This window comes from Dermacentor silvarum, chromosome 6 (assembly GCF_013339745.2).
Source record: "Dermacentor silvarum isolate Dsil-2018 chromosome 6, BIME_Dsil_1.4, whole genome shotgun sequence".
Lineage (NCBI taxonomy): Eukaryota > Metazoa > Arthropoda > Arachnida > Ixodida > Ixodidae > Dermacentor > Dermacentor silvarum.
Genome location: NC_051159.1, coordinates 87,925,023 through 87,943,386, shown reverse-complemented (window position 1 = coordinate 87,943,386; position 18,364 = coordinate 87,925,023).

The window sequence follows — 18,364 nt, the reverse complement described above, 5'->3', positions numbered from 1 at the left end:
CTGTTACCTATGCCTGTGTTTTTTTTTTGTTTTTTTCGCTCTCTCTCTTTCCAACCCCTATATCCCGCACCCCAGTGTAGGGTAGCAAACCGGAAGCTCGCTTCTGGTTAACCTTCCTGCCTTTCCTCTCTCTCTCTCTCTCTCTTTGTGCGAGTGGTTTCTGTAAATCACAAAACATACGAGCAGATGATATCCGACATTAGGGAAATACACCACCATGCTCTGGAAGCAGGGCACAACGTAATCTCTCAGTGGAATCCTGCTCAGTGTGGCGTTGTTGGGAACGACTTAGCTAATACGGCTGCTTGGTCAGGCTACTAAATTACCTGTAGGTGTGTGTGTGTGTGTGTGGGGGGGGGGGGAGATAGGCGCTGCCAAAGAACTTCGTCTGGTTGCACGTAAAAAGACAAAAAAAATGCTGGAGTTCTCCAAGTCCTTTCCTTTGCCAACCGCATAATCTGGACCCCTTCCTACGGCTACAACTGCCAGCTAGATTTTTTTTTTGCGGTTTTGTGGACAGCGATACTAGAAAAGCAGCAGCTCTATTTGCACTTCTGCCTTCTGTCCACAAACTGGCAGCTTCTTTGATTGAATAAACAAGATTGTTATATTTTCAGCACGAACTAACTCCTTAGCGGGGCGGCAAAGCTTGGTTAGGTCGGATGTGTTCCTAACCTCAAATTTTGGAAGTATTGGAGTAGTGACTTCGCAAGATTTTTATAGAATACTCAAATACTAGGTTACAGCATAAACAAATATGTCTCAGCGGATAAGCATTTTCTCGAGAGAGACTTGATCTTATTTCACGTGGTCTGACATGTAGTATAATGGCGGAAGCAGCTTCAATCGTGGAAGCCCGTTTTATTCAAATAGTGCAAGTAGTACCTGATTAAATACGGTGTCCATTAGTGTTACTACTAAAATATTCTTCAGGAATCTGTCAAGAATATATAAGCATAAAGAACTGTTATCGGAACCCCGTAAGCTTTCGAAATGTTATAAAAGAAACAAGAATTGTTAAAAGTTAAGGAAGGTGACAATATATGACGCCTGTCTTATCATCAATCGAGAATACAGTGAACAGATAAAAACACTCTGCAGAAGATTCTAATAGTTTTTTTTTTATAAAAGGTACATTCTCGTTCATGTATACGTTCTGCAGACTGTTAAACAAGAAAATTAAATTATCTTTGGAGGTATGCAGTAACATTGCTCCCCTTTGATGTTTGCACCACTTGCACAGCTGTTTTTCACTGTGATGTTTCCACCCAGCTTCACGGCTCCGACTCTCATAATTGTTTCCTGGCGCCCTTTGAAGACTGAACTGTGGCCGCTCTCTTCGTTTAGTGATGCCCCTCCCCTTTCCTATGTAGTGTAATGAAGTGGTTTAGCTGATATGCCAATAAAAACTGTTATATGTGCTGCGATTAAGCTGATAGTCACGTGTTGAAGACGGATCAGGTCTCGGATTCGCCCGTCCTAACATGTGTGCCTGCTTCGACTGCCTCGCTTTCAGGAATGAACCACAATTTGTAACCGTGCAGTCCAGGCCTTGTTCTTCATATCAGTGACATTTTCCAGCTTTCTTCCTCTCGTTGCCTTTTCGTTGCCTGTGTGATTCGCGCGGTTGAGAACACGTTTAATTGACTTTCTCAATATGCCCAATGTTAATAATTCATGCACATGTTGTGCACTTTGCGGAAGGAAAATGGACAGTGACATTCAGCTAGCCATCGCCATAGAGAGGATATCCTATTTTTTTAATACGAAGAAAAAAAAAACAAGCAGGAAACTGAAAAAAAAAAAGCCCAAAGAAAGCTATAGCGCTGCGCAACTTCCTTTCCTTTTTTTTTCTTTTTTTAGCTGCAGCAGGAAAGAGCTGCTCCCAGCTTAGACGAAGACAAATGATTCACTTGAAATGGCTGTATACTCACTTCGCGCAAGGCCTACGGGCACGCCATTCTAGATGGTACTTCTCCATCCTGCAGCCCTCATCAGCTAGCTTTCTCATACTCAGCCCTCCGCCGCTCAAGGAGGGGCGGTGCCCGTACAGCGAACTTCGGTCGTAGCCAGAAGCAATCTTTTGCGGTCAGGGCGCTGACCTGAAACAACGTCAACCACCAAAAAAAAAAAAAAAAACGCAGGAGGCTTGGACAGTAGCAGCGGTGGCGAGGGTTCACCGAGGCGATCTTGAGATCGTGTTCGGACTTCGCACTCTCGTGAGCATTCACTGTCGTTTATCTTATCACCGTATCGCTTTCAGAATTCGCACAAAAAAAAAAGAAGTCAGATGTATAAAAGTAATTCACAAGGTGGGTGCACATGTGGTGAAGCCACAAGCGCGCATGGCCGAACAAAAATGACAACGAAGAAGTTGCGAGAGAGAGAGAGAGAAAAGGAGAGAAATTTGGAGGGTGGAGGTGAAGAAAAATTGAGACTGCGTCCCTGTGGGGCCATATGCTACAGGAAGAAGCGAAACCACCACCTATTCATTCCTTTCTTGTCGGTTTCGTTGCGCTTGCATTTATCCACGTTACTTGTTTCTTCTTTTTCCCCCTTTTTAATTTTTCGTGAGTTCCTATCTTGCACACGCGTCTTGCCGTATACCTCCATCGTGGGACCGAACGAAATGCGCAACCGGCAACTTTCCGAGTTCCCAGTAGCACAAAAATTTAAGGTTGTCGCCGTTAGACATGGTGATCGTTTCTCATATTTCTCGCTCGCCTTACTCGGCCTCCTCTACTTTTATTGTTTACGGTTGATTCGCTGGCCACAGGCTATTCTCATAGCAGCGCTCCCTTTCACCCTACCTCGGTCGAGTCTGCGTAGTTGTACTCGATCAGCGCGAAGGTTCCTTTGTGTTTGTGCTATTCCTTAGCGGTCCCTGGGCAGTCATCAATCTCGCGAAGCCATCGTACCTTCTCCACAATTCAAGCACTTTCTTGTTCGTTCGTTTGTTTCGCTCGTTCAATACCGTAAATTTCGTGTCATATATTCTCAAGAGTTCGGCTGAACATTGCATTCGAATATTTCTTTTTTTTTACATTTCAACACGCTGTTTCTCTATATTTAATTCGGTCTTACGTGCTTTAGAAGGAGAGAGAAATGAGATGGGAAAGCAAGGAAGGTGATCCTGAAGAGAGGCTTCTTGTTTGCTACTCTACACTGGTAGAAAGGGGGGAAGACAATAGTGGAGAAAGCGAATTTGCGAAAACAAAACTAAAGGGTCGACAGGGAAACACGGGAGTATCGGAGCTTTTTTAATGAGTTTGTCGGGTGCCGGAATTTCAGTAGTGCCTTCACCGACTTCGAATTTGACGACCGTATAAACCAGAACTCTCGGATTGTCTGCTATAAGATAGGCTGGTTGTCGGCCCCTTTTTTACAACATCCACTTGCTGTCAAAAGATGTTAAACATCCACCGCCTTCTCCATAAGTGGCGCTGGTTAACACCTTCAGGCTAACCCTCTGGCTAACACTCGTGTGAATGCTCAAATATCCAACAAAATGGAAGTGAGGGTCACGGCCCCTGCATTCTACGTAAGCACCGCATGCGTAATTCGGAAGGTGTGAGTTTGGCTTCCACTTGCGGCAAGTTGTCTTTTTGCATACCTTCCTATATTTCCCTTTACCTTAATATTATGCAAGTGACATTCTTAGCCTACATTAGCCACTTTGTGTGTGTACATCTATCTAGCTTCTTTACTCTTATCTTCAATAAACAGAATCCTTAAAAATTTCTACGGTGCGTGGTGGATTCGAAGCCGCGTCAACGGTTTCCTCAAGCATAGCGGCACGATGCTTTAGCGCTGCACGACGAATGCCTGCGGGTCTCGGAGGACATGCAAAAGTAGGGAGAATGTGTGCGACTGCCACTGGAAGTCGCAGCGTCTCCAGCGGAAACGTTCGGGTATACGGAAAGGAACACATGGTCGTGCTTACAGAGAATCAACCGTGTTCGGAGAGGAACGTTCGCAAATGCAATTCTTCGCTTTAAATAAAAATGTCTTTTCGCTATTGGAGATTAACCAGAGGTCGGTGGGCCGGCTGGCTTTAGGAGCCCACGGTAAAGCCACAAATGAAGTAGTGCAAGCTCAGATTGATTGGGCTTTCTCTTGAAGTCAAATCAAGTCAATAAGGGCAAAGCAAAATTAGTTTTTACGAAACAACAAGGAACATGGATGAAAAGAAATGGCCGGCAAATGTGCACAAATATATGTACTTCAACAGCGTGGACGCGGAATGGAGGGAGAAGTCACGAAAGTTGGCTACCAAGCACAGGATAAGTGAAATTTTAAGTAGACAAGCAGCAGTCATCAAAAAATTCGCAGTTTCACCCGAAAGGCGAAGCATCGATTGCGATAGCAAATTAATAGGCAGCTATACAAAGTAAGAGTGACTGAGCAAACCGTTCAGCAAGGTTAAGCATTTTAGCTCGAGTTTTCGTTTTTGCTATGCTTTCAAGTTGTCGACATTTGAGCCTTTACTTCATTTCTCTTTTCTCCAGTTTGTATGCATGCTCAGACACTTAAGCTCTCTCTCTATCACCTTTTATTTTGTCCTCTGCTTTTTGTCCAAGAACACTGGTCTTCACAAATAATAACGTAAGATGAAAAAAACGCTTAACTTCCCTCCTGCAACCTTTTCGCTGTGATACACCCTGGCTTCTATAAAACACACGCGTTATTTAATTCTCGCACATACATGAAAGAACATAATTTTTGTATTTACTTCCGCGCTTTAATTCACACTGTCATTGTTGCGTGTAAGTACTCCACGAAAAGCACTATCTCTTTCATGGAAGAGGAACACGAAAGACAAAGTAGTGGCGCTCATCGCCAAAAAGCGCATCTTGAAGGCGACAACGATAAGAAACGAAAAAATACCAACACAGAAGGAGTAAATTACAATGTGGGTTACGCGCTGCCTTTTATCTGCCTGACTGAAAGTCCTCCTCATACGAGCCTCCTCATACGAGCCCGCGCTTTCAAACAGGCCGCTTTTGTAGTCGGCTCGCCGGGCGCCAATTAAAAATACAAGGACTGAAGATGTCTAGGCTCGAGTCAAAAATTGTACGCTAATTCAAGGGGCGAAGCTAGGCGTGGAAAAAGAATGACGAAAAATCAGTATAAGAAGTATTCTCCTCGAAGGAATCTACAACGCAGCCCTCACGCTCTCTAAAAGCCAAGCTCTTCCCATTGACGCCGACGACGGCGCCATTCAACTGGAACCCCCGCCTTCGCGCTTGCTTTCCTCTCCTGTTGTTTTCAAAAGCCAGCAGCAGATGCAGCAGCCAGTGCTTGCACCCACTCGTCGCCATTATTCTTTCTTGTTGTCGAGAAAAAGTTTCTTGTCACATCGATGCGGCACTTTTGCATGGGCGGTTTGTACGCCTTCCATTTTTGTCTTCTTTTGCCAAGGCCTGTGTGGCAGTGAATCCTCAAGAACACTTTTAATTAGGGAAGCGTACAAGCCAAGAGCACAGCTTTACGAGGTAGCGTGTGAAGTAGCATTCAGGTAAGTCACCTCAGCGATATGGGATGAGGAAGGTGTAGGAGCACACTCTGCCGCCCGGTCAGCGGCAAAAAAAAAATATATATGCGAGGTGTTCCAGCTAACGTTAGCCAAGTTCTATTTTGGCGCCATGATAATTTTTTGGACTGATTACCTGGATGATTAGAGAATATTACCTGAACAAGTTTCTAATTTGTGATTTAGTGCTTCACTACCCGTTGGTATTACTTCCTAAAACATTCCATTTAGCATCATATGTGCGGCGTAAACATTTTTTGCGCACTTTCTAGTAGCGCGTCAAGCACTAAATTGTGTCGTGTGATTACGGGCCACGTTCGCCGCGACAGCAGTGGCCCCAGAAGTGATTTGGAGGAACTAACTTTGCGCATCGCCTAACTCGGCAACCGCCTTCAAGAGACAAGCTGTCGATGTTGGCGCTAGCTTCCACTGACCGCCAGCTGCGTGTTTCATGTGAAATTGCAGCCTACGCAAATATAATGTAGATGACCAGACGGTTTCCGAGTCGGGCAATGAGCGGAACGTTTTAGGCTGAAATTACAGGTTTTCCATAGTAAGTCAAGCCCTTAATACAAAATTAACAACTTCATTAAATATTATTTGCTAATTAGTCAGGTAATTGGCACACAATAATTGTCCTGGTGTCAAAAGAGGGCTTATGATCGAACACCGTACGTCCCATAATTTTATCCAGTACCAGATTTATTTTGAAAGGGCACCTCAACGATGGTTGCCGAGTTTTGCGCCGTTGGCGCCATCCACAGCGAGAGAGGTGAGAGAGGCGAGAGGGACCAGCCATTGCTTCCATTAGTAGACGCTCACGCGACGCCGCGTGCGCTTCCACCAATGAGAGAATAGTGTTCGATGACGTGACGCAAAGCTCGGTTCGGTGCAACCCTACCAGAAGGTGCTGCCCTCTGCGCATCATGGGTGGAGAAACCCACCGATTGCGCCCGTCGTCGTTCAATCGACGTCATTCCATCCGTGATCATGCTCGCCGTCATTAAATCGTGAGTCCGACGGAGTTGTCATGCCAACTTGCTCATTGCGTCATCGTCGTACGATCGCCGTGATGCATTAGTTGTCATATACCGTTGTCGTGATGCTGACATGATTGGTCCATCGTTTTCATTCCACCTTTGTCATCCGATCCTCCTCATGCAGTCGTCGTCACGCTTCGTCGTTATACTGCTGTCATCATTTCAGAATCGTCATCCGATTTTAGCCATGTCATCATCGTCATACCGCCTTCGGTTGCACCAGGGTAGGCTTAGAAAACCGGCGAGCACTCACGCATCGACGAGGAGCGTAATAATTAAGACGAGAATGCTATAAAACATCGTCTACACAAAAATGCCATGTAGAAATCAGGACCTTGCGTCCCCTAAGCGATTCGTCATCACAGCTAATGCTTAATCGTTCGCGTTCCACATTCGTAACGATTCTGTGAGCTTTCTTTTTTTTTTTCTTCACTCTTTTGAGGACCCGCTACTGTATATCATTACCCAGGACGAAATTCTTTAGGGAAAGCATAGGGGCCTGTAAGTGTCTATGGATTACAAACAAACCAGAGAAACCAAGTCAGTAACACAGTGGGACACGTGTCGTAGTAAAGCTATTGAACCACCAACACGAGGCCGCCCATTATCAAGAACATGTCTATGTCGGAGGCAGTGTTTACTATATTTTAAATCTTTTCTATGCGTCTCCGAAAAAAAAGCCGCCGAGAAAAGCCTCGGCTGAGAAGCAGAAATACCACTAGCCGTAAACACGCCGCAAAGCTTTCACATAGATAGCCCTTGGTTTTTGCGAATGCCTGCTGGTTCCACCCAGTGTATCCGCCTAAACTTTGTTTACCGTTACAGGTCACTCTCACACATGTAGCGAAATGGTCACATGACCCACCTCCCTCCAACCCCGTCAAGTTACAACCCACCAAGTTGTTTAGTGGAGATGGCGACATGCTCAACTAGTCTCAGGAAAATGACAACCGTGACAGTTTATATACATAATGCGTGGATGGAACCATTTAACAAAATAAAATGTCATACTGCTGTTGGTTATGGCGCCGGTAGGCAATTTAAAAAAAAATCTCGCTGGACGGTGACGAGTGCGTAACCGGAATGTTTCAGTGTTAGCTGTGGTGTCGGCTAGAGGTTTTCGCTGCCGATCTCGAGCTCAACGAATCGCTCGTGTGTTTAAAGGGCCTTGCTTCTCCCATGACTTTTCAGGGTGAAGGATGTTTTACCGCGTTCTTGTTCACACTACCGTGCCCCTCGGCGATTGTTCAGCGCTCGACGGCTTTCTAAACATGCATTGGCGTAGCCGATTGCGATATGGCGACGAAGGCATGGCAATGGAGTAACAAAGACGGTATCGCGACAACGAAATGACGATGATAGGATGATGACGAGTGTATGAAGACAAAGGCGTGACGATGGCTGTGTGTCGAGAATCGGATGACGATGAGGGAACATGCCGAGTGGCATGTGGACATACACAGTTGCATATACCTAGCGGCACATACCCAGGGGAACTGTAGGCTGCACTATCTCCGTGATCGGCCCGCCACTGCGGACGGCACCAGCGGCAAAAAAAAAACTGAGAAACAATCTAAGGAACGCTATCGCCTTAAAAAAGCTGGACAATAGCACGCATTGCCATCTTCATAATCCTCGATAGTAATGCCCAGTTGTCATGCACTTTACAAGGAGCAAGAAATGGACCTTGGCGTAACTTTTATCCAGAAAGAGTGTCGTGGCGTAGCAAGAACGCCCGTCAAGTTCTTTTTCAGTGATAATCTAAACGCAAGTGGCATTTATTGTTACTCTCAAGTTCGCACGTCATCTGCTTCCTCGACCACGTCCGGCGCAAGGATAGCTCTACCTGCTCAAGATAGCCGCTGAATGCCAGCGATCGCCCCCATGAGCACGTCATTAAATAACCCGGCACTTCTTAATATTGTCTGATGTTCCTGGAAAAAATATTTTTATATGCATTGCTAGATAAGCACCCTATCTCCCAGAGCGCGCTGGCGCTACTTTGTAAGCACTGTCGTTAAAAAATGCATTGCTGAAATTTTTTTAGCGTTTACGAGAGCGGCGAGCGCAGGGATAAACATCAGCCACGCTAAGCTTTATTTTTTGCAATGACAGTTACCATTTACTGCTGCTCCGACTAGCAGTTAGGACGTGATCACGCTCACCGAGCGGCAGCAACTGTCGGTCGCAGTTTCGAAAGCTTTCTGCGTTCGTCCATTACCGGAATGATCCTGTGTTGCACCTCTGTTTCGTACCTGAGTGGTCGATTCCGTTGTATCCATTAAGCCTCCACTTTCTCGTGTTGTCTGAAGATGTTATAGCTCTCATCTGAGCTGTGTGTAAGCAAAAAGTTAGCAATGAAAGGCAAAGATACAGAAAATTGGGACGTTAAGCCGCATTAACGACTTGACATTATTGCTCCAAGTGCGAGTCTCTAAAAGTCAGTGTTCCTGCTTTAGGTCACGCAACATCCTAAAGTAACGTACCTTACAAGCACCATCGTAACATACTCCACTTTCCTCTTTGATGATCACTGTGCAACGTTTGTAAAGTTCAAAACATTAGCAACATTTTCCCCTATGTGTGCCGACGAGTACAACACCGCTGGGATTTAGGAATCCTCGCTGACGAGCCCCTTTACCGGTTTCCTTGAAGTCAACCTAAATTGCCCGCTTATGGTGACAACACCATTTCGAAGGTTTCATGCCATAAGGAAAACTCCAGGCAGTGTCACCTGGTTTTAAAATATATCACATTGGCACTCAAGCCAAGACAGTGAGGCCTGCAAATGGCCATCATGTCTCTCGAGCTCCGAGTCAACTTCTTCTTGGAACCCAGTGTTTGTTGCACTGCGTAGTGTTTAGGCGGTATCGCGGTTGATACGTGGAGTTCAGGCGGAGCAATTACCGGTAACTTTTGCAATGCTAGGTCCGCCTGCAGCAAGCAACACCTCCCCCCCCCCCCCCCCCCCCCCCCCCCGCTCCTAATGCTCAGGACACGTATGTCCTTCTTTAGCGTTAAGTTAGTTGAGAACGCTCTTTCGGTCCAGGAAGTTTCAATCAAAGTTAAGCTACTGAGGAGAAAGGATGCCTAGGCCCTCAGCGATAAATAGTCACTAAATGACGATATAAGCATCACTATGATCATTGTGTTAACTAGCTAATTAACTAGAAGCATTGAAGCAGACAGCAGCGAAAGGTGCTATATATCAAAACTCGTCATGTTTTGAATGTTCGTACGCCTCGTATATTTACCGCCTGTATTTGCGGTCTCGTGGTTACCGCAACAAACAGACCAACTAAATGGTGATCACCGGTGTTTTATCGTACGCGACAAATCTGACCCTGCACATAGATACTCCCACATACGATGAGCGTGTCTAAATCATTGCTGAGGCTTCTCGGTTGCTTATGAGATTTTGTCTTATATCTCCATTTCTGAGAATGACGTAGGTAGAGCGCAACAATTTCGGGAAGGAAACGAAGAGAGAGGAAAGCGTTCTTTCCTGTCTCTCTGTTTCCTTCCAAAAATCGTTTCCCTGTACCTTCGTTATTCAGTATGAACCAACTCGCCTAAATCAAACTATTGTTGCTCCAATTCTCTTTTTTTTTCGAGGTGATGCCGAAAGCCGAGCAACGAATCAGAAGGGATGGATGATATTAGAACGGCGTGCCCACGGTCACCAGAATTTCGCTCACCTGAAGTCGCTCGTCAGCATCGCAATTAATACCATGCCTTGGTATTCGTGTTCTCATAGGTTTAGAAAAAGTTTACTCCAACAAACGACAATACGAAATTTGTGAGGCACATGCCAGCAAGATGATGACGCAAACAGAACTGAGCGCTATATACACGGCACGTGTGCACAGAAATGTCCAGGTCCACGTGATCTCACTCATATTACTACTTGGAAGTTGTTGAAACATAACCTAGCTCAATTTTTTCAGTTAGGCAATATGTTACCATTGGTAACAGCGTGCCAAGGTGTTTCGTAGTTCTAGCGGTAACCGGAGTGGAAACTCCAAATTGCGCTCCCAATGACCATCATAGCTCAATGTCATACGTAGTTTGGTTCTGGGGCGCTATACCGTAAGGCTATTCCAAACTACTTCTATTCCATTTCTGTAATCAGCCCTCCTCGATTCGTCAAACGTTTTCGAGGCCACTTCCACTTCGCCTGTCTCTCACACGACATCACTAAAACCACGGAAGTTCCGTATGTCGTATGAGGTGCACACACTGTTTATGCATTATTACACCGCACAAAAGAAAAATAATTATTTCCGAATTTACCGCTTTCTCGCCCTGAACACACCGCTATTTGTCAAAATTTATTCGGGCTGCGCCCATTTCACCTGACAGCCACGCAACGTCAAAAGACATCTAAAAATCACCACGTCAGTGTGACCTGTACGCATTAAAAATGCATTAACATGCGAAAGAAAACTGAATTTCTTTTTTTTTTCGAAATAGCCGGAGACTTCCCGTTCCTAAAGGTATAGAGTATGGATGCCCGCCAATCGCTCTGGCACTAACTACTCGGAGCGACCAGGGAGAATAGATTTATTCCCGTATAATAAACAATTCTGCGTGGTAGTATAACGTTATTTAGCCCTTTCGGCGTCTATACTACATCGATCTGCCAACTCTTCTTCGCGAAATACCCATTTTGGCGACATTTTTAACCTTCCATTCCACGCTGCTGTGATTTTCGACCAGGCACCCCAAGCTATAGGCCAGGAGAAGTGAGCCAATCCCCTACGCCCGCACCGCCCTCCTCAACCGGTTATCTACTTTCACTGCGCTAGCTCGCCCCCACCAAAGCCCTCCCCACTTCTTCGTGCTTCTCGCCTCTTGTTAGCCAATTAGATAAGGACACCAGAAAGAGTAGGCAATGATATTCGCTTTCAAAGCAAACAAAAGTGACTTCCCAAGAAAGAGAAGAGCGCTTCATTGGCCTGTGAAACAACGCTGCAGGTCACCGCGCGCCGATACTTGCGTCCGTCCGGCGATTGGAATAGTTTTACGTTATAGGGCCCCTGTTCTCGTTCCATACGTATAATCATATCATAAGAAGCCAACAAACAATGACACCAAGGACAATGTAGGGGAAAATACTTTTGCTTAATAATTGAATTAAAGAAATGATAAATTATTGGAAACGAAACTGGATGAAAAAAAACTGTCCGCAGGTCCCAATAACTGTCCCAAGAAGCCCTCTCTTCACTTCCTTGAACTTTTATGAACTTCCGGCGAAGTTCAAGCGGTTGCGACTCCGTAGTACGGCCGACGTCGTGTACCCCGCACCTCCACCATTCTGTTACGGATTAATCTCTGCGAAGAGAGGGTTTATTGGGACGCAACTGACGGTCTTGAGCACCAGCCGAGGTTCTGTAGATGTAGATGTAGAGCCTTGGAGTTACTGGCACATACCCACTCTGGGGGATTGGCCAAGAACCGGGTAGTTTGAAATAACAATCAGAAGGGAGATATATAAAACAAAACAAACATAAATGTGGGAATGTATACGCATCTGAGAATGAATAATTAGAATATATCAAATGAATTGAATAGAATAAAGGAGTAAATGATGAATAATAAAAAAAGTAGACAGCAAGTCATCAAATTTGTAAAAATTGATGACTTGCTGTTATCGAGGTTCTGTTATCGCTAGGTGAACGTCTTCATCTGCCCTCTTTTACCCCGTGTCCCACTACTGCTGGCGGCACATACCCAAATCATACAACGCTTTCACGCTTGTAACAATATATATATATATATATATTTTAACTGACCCTTTCATCTTGATTGCTACCTCACAATACCTCTTTTCGCATCGAATCAAAATAACGACAGTAGAAGAGGCTAAGCAGTGCTGTCGCTGCTGATCTGCTGATCACGAGGTCATAATACATCTTCTTTTTCTAGATGATAAGAGCGCTAGCGCAAAGCCTGCTAAGCGAGGAACCCAATGGCTTCACACAGATAGCCAACCGGACAAAATGCGGTGCACTTGCTCCAAATGCTGGAAATAAAACATACATAATTGAACTGTCGCGGCATTCTGTGTGCTTGTTTCCTTGAACACACCCGCACTACCCTTTACTACCTTACATGTCAGCGATTATCACACGTTACGGCTAAGTTGTCAGCACAAAACAAATATGACAGTTTGTGTAACACTGCCCTGATGAAGTTACGTGGCGTTGTTGTTTAGTGCACTTACAGGGAAGCGAGCTCTCTTAGAAAAGGCTAATTTTGACTTTGGCACACTGGGCAAGTGGTGTACGAAAGCTGTAATTCTCCCCAGATCTCAGCGTACATTACAAAATCTGGAACAGTGCGATTCTGGATCCTCCAATACAGCGCATCTACATCTACCTGTTTCATAAAAACGGTAAAACTCACCAGTTTATATGAAATACAATTCAATGCGGAGCGTGAAAACGATCATGCCACGGACTCAAAAGCGCATCTTCTACTGATTATGCCGAAATGTCTAAAAAAGAAGGCGAAAGGTATGCAAAGAGCAGACACCAGGCAAGCTCACATCCTCAGACAAAGGGCCCCATAATATGGTGATGGGGAACAAGAAAAAGTGTCGATAGGTGCAGAATTATCTGGCACTAGGACTCAAATGCTCGTAGGTCGGTGACCATTAGATTGGCGTAGCCATCTTTGAGAAATAGACAAAGGTGTCGTTTCCTTTTTTTCTTTAGCAACAGCCCCAGTCCCAAGGCTCCTAAGTAAAAATTTGCAAAATCATTTCTCCTTGCTCTGTTTCTCGCATTTTTTCATCGTTCTCACGACACTATTGCCCACACACTCTCGAATGGCATTCGCTCTTACATTGACATTGTTTTTCATGAAGAGCGGCAGGTGAAGATTTATGCGGCAGAGGGCCCTGAGCATCCATACGAACACGACGAGGTAGACCGAGGTGCCTGCGGATGTGTTCAGGAGTAGGCGGGCGTTAGTATAGGGTGACTCATCTCTGTTCCTCAATCTTCGCACTACGGGCTGCAGTGCGCGCTGGGATGCAGCCCTTTCAGTGGTTTCTTCTTGCTCGAAGTTATACGTCAACCTCGTTTGATTGCATGAAGCCGAAATTTCACATACTTTCGCTCATCGGAAAGGGGAGGTACACCTGAACATTTCGCAATGAACTCAATTCCAGTATTGGGAGAGGCGAATACTGCAGAACTTTCTTTCAGTATTCCCTAAAGTGCTGAATGCATTTCTCAAAATGAAGAGCCACTTAAGAGCATACTACTGAGTCATCACAACGTGCAAAGTTTTAAAAACACGTAAACCGTAAGCGACAAGGGTTGGCTCGATAACACACCAAAGCTTCCTTCAGTAGACGCCAAAGATATCGTGCGCTCTGCTTCGAAGCGTTTCGCAAGTCACTATACACGGACACCATACCTCCGACGCCTCTGCGTCGTATATCGCAGGCGTTGTCTACCACGCCGAAGTAAAGGCAGGGGTAAAGTGTAACGTTTGTATTGCTACGTGTAGCTGATGTACAAGCCTACTTAAAATATATTTACACGTAGGCTAACGGTGGCCAAGATGGCGACCCTATACCAATCGAGAACACGGCGCCTTCCTCCTCTTCAGTGCAGCCAGACTGTGGCGGCTGTTCCGTATCACCACCCCCGGCGGTAGAAGCACCATCCCGGTGCTTAAGCTACACATCCGCGGTGAAACGTGTGTGATAGGGCTTGAGCCTCGCTACGTGAACAATGTCACTTGTATCCGACGACGACGCTGAGGGGTAGGCGGGGATGATTTCATATGTGACGTCGGTCACTTGTCGCACCACATGGTATGGACCTGAGTAACGCGACAGCAGCCTTTCGTATAGGCCCACATGGCAGATGGGTGACCAGAGAAGCACCAGAGAACCCGGCGAAAAGTGCACGTCGCGATAGTGGCAATTCTAGAGGCGTCGCTGATGCTCCTGGGAGGCCTCTAGACGGGTGCGGGCGAGCTACCGCACGTGGTCGGAGCGTGCGATCGCCCAAACTCATCAAGAGGCCTCGTGCTGTCACGTCGCGGTCGTATTCAGGGCGCGGGCGTATTCGCGGGCGTAACAGTATTGTAATGCTATTCCTTCCCGTGCTTCGCCAGTGGCCCGAGCGGCTCTCTAGCCACGTTATCACGGGGACCTGCCAGTCACGAAATATGAATTATAAAAAGAAATTGAATCTAGCGACAAATCTTTACGATAAACCAGCCCAGGTTGCACTTTCATACGTCTGAATTTAAAATGATTACCTGCAAAAGATAATTCTCTAGCTTTTGTGGCCTTTGTAAACGCTATCATGACCATGTTTTCATAACTCTGTTTCTTTGTCAGAAGACGGACTTACCAAACAGCTTCATTTGGTCCACACAGGTTTTATTCAGAGATCCGCGACGTTAGAGCCGTCGTGTTGTCCACTGAGTCGTCGTCATCTCGCTGTCATCATTGTCGTTCTGTTGTAGTTGTCGACGTCCCCGCTATCGCGTTCATTGTCGGCGTTCTCGTCGTCGCCACCATATTAGACCTGCTCTCCTACGAATAAACATGGGCCTGAACACAGCGATCTGGCCAGCCTTTCCACTTTCTCCATAATGTCTTTTTTCTCTTTGTTTTCATTCTCAGCAAACAGACGCTTTGCCAGCCAGCACGTGTGTGCATTGAGCAGCAACACAGCAAGAAAACGAACAGCCATAAACGTTGAAGTGAAGGAGGGGACGGTAAGCCCCGGGCTCAACCTATTTGTCATAGCATTAGGGACAATATATCCCGGAACACGGGCGGACGCGAGCTTCCAAGCGCGGTTTGTGTGCGATCGCGTACTAGGGGCTCTCGCCCCGCCCTGAGCAAAGCCCATAACTGGAATCACGTCCGCCGCCGAAAACACGAGGTCCGGATTTATATTTCCTGGTTTGAGAACCCCCAGGACTCGGTCTGTGTCCGGCCTCTGCACGAATCACGTCGCCCACTCTGTATCCAAGCGCAACACACGAGCGGGTCCGCAAAGCCGTCCGCGCAGGCCGGTGCGCTGGGATAGCCTTCTTACTCTAGCTCAAGGCTTTTCTTTTTCTTGTTTATTCACGCGAACGAGTGCGCGCTTGGAGCAGAGAGAGGTGTTAAGAAGTGTTGTAGTACAACGGAAAAATACCGCTTCCGCAAGGTACAAAAGGTACCACGAGCGCGCAATGCTATATATACTGATCACAAGTGTTATCACACGTATGCATTGTTTCTCTTTTCGACGTTGATCGTTTTCCACGTGGTCGTCATTGACATCGAGTTGTTGATCGACGCAAGACGCAAGACGCGACCGCTGTTGCACATGCGGGGGCGAAATATTATATTTTTGGTGTGCAATATACTGTGATATATGTTTAAAAAACGGACACACTTAACCCGTAGACCAGAGGCGGTATTCTGCAAGAGTCCACCTAGTGGACTGTCCATTTCGGCTGTCGCTGATTGGCTGCTGCTTGATGTGCAGGAAGGTGCCAGCCAGTGTCCTTCCTGCATGTCAAGCAGCAGCCAATCAGTGGCAGCCGAAATGGACAGTCCACTAGGTAGACTCTTGCAGAATAGATTTCGACGTCCGATGACTGCGCTCGCCAGCATGTTAAGCTTTGAGTGCTGCTTAATTTTCTGGGCAGAAGCTCGCCTGATAAGAAATTATATTTTTGACCCACCATTTGAGAGCGCTTGATTTGTTCCCCGTCTCTACAACGTGGTAATGTATCCGCGTTGTTGAAACGAATACTTATTTGTGTCGGTTGAATTAATGACGGCTAAGACTGCCTCAACATGAAGGAATATATATATATATATATATATATATATTTTTTTTTTGAAGCACTTATCAAAGGGTTTATCGTTCTATGTTTACCTTTACCAGAGAGTCGTATGAATTTGATCGTGGAAGTGGTTATTTATACTTCATTGAGTCGACTTCCACTTTCTGCCTACCCTATGTCTGTAAAGTACTAACGATAATTCCCACATCGCATTTTTTATTTATATAGTCAAAATTCATCTCGCAGTAGTAAGACATAACCTGTCCACACGACCACCCACCCACCCAAGCTTCAGATGAGTGGTCTTGCATTCGCATATGTACTCCTAATATCCAGTAACCGAAAGTTCACTCTTCACTGCGTCAGCCGTCGGCTTAAGGTATCTTCAGACTGCGGTAGAAACGTTAGCAAAGTGAGCATCTGTCGTAAAATCCGTATCATGTGTTACTAGCGTTAAGATCGTTAACAATGCTGATCGTGCACATTACCAGTTGCATACGTTACGCTTCTTAAGACCGGCCAATCAAAACGCGAGCCGGCCAGTTGCGTATCAGTGGAACACAACCGCACATATACACCACCGCTACTAACCAGTGCCTCCTACACTCTAAAAAAAGTTTCGTCCCTTTGGGTCGTATCTTGTCCCCAAATAATAATCGTCATCTTCCTTGCTTGCGTTTCCTTTCTCGAAAACTCAGCGCTCGCTACTTTCCTGCCCAGAGTGCTGTGTCACGCTGATAACGCGCAAGCCTTTCGTGACTAGGTAGTACCGGGCTCGCAGCGTTAAAGAAAGGAAATGCGGACAAGACAGATGACGGTTATTGTTTGCGGACAAGATACAACCCAAAGAGTGCAGGCTTTGTTTAGAGTGTACTACGCACGCACGCATACGCAGTCATGACTGTATTTAACTATAGTGCCTAGAATATACTTAGTAAGTATATTCTAGGCACTATAATTTAACTGAGGATGCCGGAAGTCGGGTCACCGGAAATTTAAAACCGAAACTGCGGCTCTTGTTGCCCACATCGTACCTGTTGTATCTGTACGAAACGCAAATGTAGCGGGCCTTCCAACAAATACGCTCGCGTGCGTGACGACTGTGGCGCCATAGAGAAAGGAATTCAACAAGAGGCGACATTCCCATAGAGCCCAGCGGCCGAATTGACTGCAGCGGGCCAAGCGGTCAGCATAATTCACTTCCTGTTTTGGTTTTGGGCGCGCGCATTTTGAACGCAAGCTAGCACGCCGGCTGCGCCCCCCACCCCTTTTTTTTTTCTCTCTTCGCGCGGAATCGGTTTATTATTTGGTAAAAATGACTGCGAACGATCTCGTCAAGTCCCATTGAAGCTGTGCCACGTGCAATTTCACAAAGTAGACGCAAGACCTTTTGTGAAATGTGGAAATATTTATTTTGCTCGTTCCGCGCTTTGTGCGTTCATCCAACAATGTGACCCCAGGTAAGCAGTAGTTCTTGTGTGAAGCTCCAGCGGACGGCACCAGCGAAAAAAAAGTAAATTACAAGCATGTTACATTTACAAGCACGTAGGAGCATGTTACAAGCATGTGTAATTTTGGTATTAAGACATAGGAATACTGCGTGTAGAGGCGAAACGTGCGAAAGCGGTGAATGGGCGGCATTACAAACAAAAGCAATTCGCTTTTACATACATGGCGTAGAAAATACCCCAGTCATCCCAAACAATACCATAAAATATGAAAAGATTTGATTTCCAAGCGTTCCGCCATTTCCGGGCATTATTTCCTGCACTTTGGCAGCACAAATACACGGGCGACTTCGCCTTTCCAAAACTTGGCCTCGGGCGACGCCACGGTACGCTACGTACACACAGACGGACGCAACGGGCACTCAAGTAAAATGCGTGGGTGCAAAGCCTGTTTTCAGTCCTTTAGAAGACGGAATTTTCGAATTAAGGTTTCTGATGTGTTCCTCGGCGTTATCTTTCGCGCGTTC